Source organism: Arvicola amphibius, chromosome 4 (genome assembly GCF_903992535.2).
Source record: "Arvicola amphibius chromosome 4, mArvAmp1.2, whole genome shotgun sequence".
NCBI lineage: Eukaryota > Metazoa > Chordata > Mammalia > Rodentia > Cricetidae > Arvicola > Arvicola amphibius.
Window position 1 is genome coordinate 108034939 of NC_052050.1, and position 5297 is coordinate 108040235.

Below are 5297 nucleotides of genomic sequence, written 5' to 3' on the forward strand. Positions count from 1 at the left end.
TTAATCTCCAGGGCCCACATGGTAGGAGAGAAACAACTCCAGCAAGTTGTCTCTGACCTCTACATGTATGCAGTGGCCTGTGTCCACCCACTCACATAAATAAACACAATCAGAACTTTTTTTGTTTTGAGGGTTTCACTATGCAGTCCTGGCTGATCTGGCACTTGTTAATGCAAACCAGACTGGTCTTGAACTCACAGCCTGTCTCCTGAGTGTGCTGGGATTAAAGACATGCACCACCATGCCATTAATATAATAAAAAAGTTAATCTTGTATCATATATATATATATATATATATATCATAAAATATCAACAATCACTAAGTAAACTCTGACCACTTACACAATCAGTTGTGATAACGTGTATCAATTGTCATTTTGGCAACTCTAAGTAGACCACACCTATAATTCTACAGAATTCTTCATAATGCTTCCATGAGATGATTCTCTATATATATTAAATGCTTTATAGTACACATTCTAAAATGTAATTGCTCTATCACTTTACGGGCAGGGAAACCTATAAGGAATGGCTTGTCATTGCTCCCAGGACACTCACGTCATCTTTGACTCCAGATGTCATCTTTGGTTTTTTGATGAGCGACAAGACATTGGAATTTGACAGACTCCAAATTAACAGATGCCATCGCCCCTTGATGTGAAGGCTCCAAAGCAGACTTGTCAGTTACTGTACCGCAGTGGTTTGGGGTAATGAGGGCTACAGACATCCTTCTGCTTTGGTGAAGGAACCTGGTGCTGCTATCAGTGGACATCGATACAGCTGCCATGTGTGTGCCCTCATTCTTCTTTCTATGGCAGTCTAGATCTATGGGAGGTCAAGTCTGGCAGGTCATAGAGGTATAAAATAAGACAAACTCAGTCGGGGAATGGGCTGGCGAGGGCTGGGAAGTCATTTGAGAAGACAGTGGATTTAACGTGGAGTGCTCACGTGGTGTCGGCTTGGCCCTGTCCTACCTCCACATCCCAACAGCCACAACCATAGCCTCTGTCCATGGAGGGAGGGCACAGGCTGCAGAAGAGCTGATTGCCACTTAGAGATTATTAAACACTTATCACTCACTGGCCCCTTTCCCATAACCCCCAACCCCAAGTAAATAAATGATTAAAAAAACCTTCATTTCTCCCACTAATCACTATGCATCCAATAAATTGCCTGCCAATGTTTTTAACAAGTCCATCTGACCATTAAACTTTTGTCTCCTTAGTTGCTAACAAATAAACAGAGATAGATAATCAAGGTGTTTAAGCTTCAATTTATAAGGAAAAGAAACACCAAATAAAATCATTATACTCTTTTCCTTATTTCATTGAAACAGATTTTAGTTTCCGAAATGTAATAAGAAACAAAGGTAGCAATTGTTGTATAAGGAGAACATCTCTCCCTAGATAGAGGTAATGGTTTGATTTTTAATCACGAGCTAGAAATACTTCATTGCCTTTGTCTTTACTTCGAGGTGCCCTTGAGGAAAAATGATTAACATGTCAGTCTAAATATACATCCTCCCACCTGGGTAAGTTTATATATGTTGGCACCTCAAGTTGCATATTCATGAGAAATATTCAATGCATAAATTCTTAATAGCAAGCACTTGCCTCTGCTTTGTGCAGCCTGTCTTATAATAGAACGTAGACGGCGCTAAAAAATTTAAATGGGGAGCTTATGTTCTCCGTGGCTCGAATAAGAAATTTCTCCCATAGGTTCAAGTCGCTTGATCAGTGGTCCCCAGCTGGTGGGGATGTTAGTGAAGGTTGCAGAGCTTCGGGAGATAGAGTCGCACAGAGGAAGTGAGGTCTCAAAGCCAGCCCTCACTTCCTGTTTACTATGTTTCACATTTCTGCGGCCATGACTTCCCTGTCACAAAAGACAGTATCCCCTCAAAGTTTAAGTCAAAATACACCCACCTCAAGTTGCTTTTATCAGCAATGAGAAACCTAATACAGTTCTAAAGTGTATATAAACAAACACCAACGAAGAACAGCATATGGTTCCTGGAGGACTACTGAATCAATTCTCCCTGAGTGACATGTTGAAATCTCACAGGCGCAGCTGGTTTGGGAGAGGTCTCCATGGAGTATGACTGATGTCCTTCCAGAAGGGAAAATGGCAGGAGACAGAGAGATTGGGGCTAGCAAAGTCAGTGACTGCTGCCCACCAGATGCTTGTCAAAGACAAAGGACTCAACTAAGAGGAGAGCATGGCTGTGGCGACCTTGAGACTGGATCTGTACCTTTACAATTCCATTTGTTATCCTTTGTTACGGTCTGAGCAAGGTGAACAGAAGTTAATTTAAAAAGAAAAAAATCACCTGAGCACTCTGTGCTGAAGCGTTAAAAAATTAAAAAAAAAAAGCAAAAAAGCATTCATGAGGATGGGACAAAAAGGGGAGAATAAAGTGGGGTGAGAAGCATTCATTCTGCTGGATCCAATCTATACGGTAGGACTACAGGAGACAATGGAGCTGCCATCTGGTTTAAAAACTCCCCATCGCGGCACTGGTTCATTAGAAGCAGATAGTCAATCATCTTCGGAGGGCCGAGAAGCTGCTCTCATGAAGATGTGTGAGTCAGTACTGCTTTCCTTTGACAGGGGGATGAGCTCTGGGCCACTACAATAGTTTAAGAAAGAAAAGGAGGGGCTGGATGGCTCAGTGGTTAAGAGCATTGCCTGCTCTTCCAAAGGTCCTGAGTTCAACTCCCAGCAACCACACGGTGGCTCACAACCATCTGTAATGAAGTCTGGTGCCCTCTTCTGGCTAGCAGGGATACACACAGACAGAATATTGTATACATAATAAATAAATAAATATTTTAAAAAAAGAAAAAAAAGAAAGAAAAGGAGGCTTGAGAGAAGCAGAGATTAGGACTCTGAATCCACAGATAGGCAATGATCACGAGCTGTCAACTCAGTGAATTAGGAATGGAGCCTGTCTTGTTCATAAGCAGATACTCCATCAGCACGCATTAGCAGGGCAAGGACAAGGCTGTTACACCCACCATCTTTGTACATGGGAAGAATCTGCATTGATCACATGCACTTCCCCCCAGTGTTAGGAATCAAAGCTGGGCTTTTGAACATGCTAAACAAGATTCTACCACTAAGTTATAGCCCCAGCCTTTGTGTGCTCATTATTATACCTCTATGTGCCTAAATTTCTCTTCCTATGAGCACAGAAGAGGATTTGATGCTTATCAATCTGACAAAATCAACTTCATCTTCCTGGGTCTAGTTAATAAGTCTGTCTCTGGAAAGTCTCATTAACCTCCTCCTCCCTTCTTTTGTGTTTCATTTCTAAATGTCTGTTAAATATCATTGACTCAGGCTTCCGGTCTACAGGAACCTAATGGCAGTCTCCCACTTGTCAAGTTTTGTAGTAAGAAATCGAACTCTTCTCTCCTAGACAACTATTCACAAAGCACAGCACTAGCATGGGGAGTTCTCAGAGAATCCAACAGAATGGCCGGGTCTCATTTCAACACCAGAAACATGTGACCTCAGCGCAGAGACAGAACCCAAGTCTCAGGTACTCACCCACCTCACTGGGTTGTCATGAGAAAATATATGTGAAATACATGGCATAAAGCCTGGAATAGAGCTAGCAAACATCAGTATTATTTTATTATAATTAAGTTAATAACTGACAAATGAGAGACTGAGATATTAAAAAAGCTAATGGCTGTCTCTACAGCTTGGCCTACCAAAGTTAATTTTCACTTGAATTGTGGTGAACTGCTCTCAGCTCCAGCATGGCCCTCACCTGAAGTTTCCAGTTCTCAGGAGAGAGCCTCTCCATAGCATCCTGAGTCACAGAAGTGTATCCCAGGCAAAAACCACTTGAGAGATTGGATTTAAAAGGAAGCAGAGTCAGGCTGTGAGAAAAGCCATCCAAGTGCTATTCTCTTTACTTTTGCTTAAAACCATTGAGGTGCTGTTTAGTATTATCTTCAATTCCAAGTTTAACAAGAAAACAAACAGTAAGAAGTCAAAGCTGTATTGAATTTATAACAGCTTTCTGCTCACGCTGGGCTAAGCAGCATCTGAAAGCACAGCAAACAGAACCCCAGGACAGACACTGGCTGTACCCTAGGCAGTTTACCTGAGGCTCTTGACAAGCACGCCTCTGGGCAGCTGGCTGCTTGACTCTGGCGCTCTGGTTAAAGAATCGTCGTATCTTTCTTCATCAGTCGGTTGTCTGGGGGTAACTTACCATGGGGTTGCCCCTTGACAAAAGGGAAGATTCTCCGCTGTGCTCAAGGTCACTGCAATGTCACTCAGATCTTAACGCTGCATCCTGTTAAGACTAAATACAAACTACCGTGTGACCGTGGTCTGTTTTATTCTCTCCATTAATGGAATGTGGACAATGTACAAACCACAAAATCACTTTACTGCTCTCCCAGATTACCGCTGTATTCTCCAGCACTGTGTCTTAAAGGTGCTTGCTGGGACCTAGAAAGACTTTCCAACAGGAAATAGTTAAATGAAATAATAAAAAGAAAACTCTACTGACAGTCTGTGAACAATCACTTTAAAATGTATGAAACTCTAAATTAACATGGAGTTAGGACCAGTTTGAACACAATGAATGACCTTTGGGTGATACTATTCAAACCATGACAGTTGACTTAGCCAAAAAAATCCCTCACACCTAAGGTCTATGCCTAAATAGGTTACATCAAGACCTAAAGGATACACAGAATGACCTTGGGAAGAAATAAAAATGCCAATCCTTAGAAAATACCTGCAAAACAACCTAGTTCATGGCAGTATACAGCACCCAGGAAATGTAATTCTGGTTCCTGTGCGTGTGTGTCTGTGCATGTGTGTGTGTGTGCATGCATTTATTTGTCTGTGTTTGCACATATGCGTGATCACATATGCAAGTATTGAGCAGGGCAGGGGTGCAGGTGACTGCCCAGGGCCACACTGACCTCCTGAGGCCTCAGAGAGCCCTGCCCCTTTGTTGGTTTCCCTATTTCCTCCCTAGCTTTTCAGAGACTCTGGAACATGGTGCCTTTAGTGGACTCTCAGCAGGGCTAGCACAGGCTCAAGTTCAACTGCACAATGAAAGGTCAAACATTATCATGATATAGAATACTTACCAAAGTAATGAAAACACACCTGAGGTCACAGAAGACATATTTCATCATATAAGTATATAATAAAATTCATTCCCCCATTCAGTTTTATTGGGTTTTTTGCCCCCTTGCTGTATGCTTAGAAAAATAAGACAAACGTACTCTACTTAAAACTAGAAAAAATAAGTTTTCTTAAAATG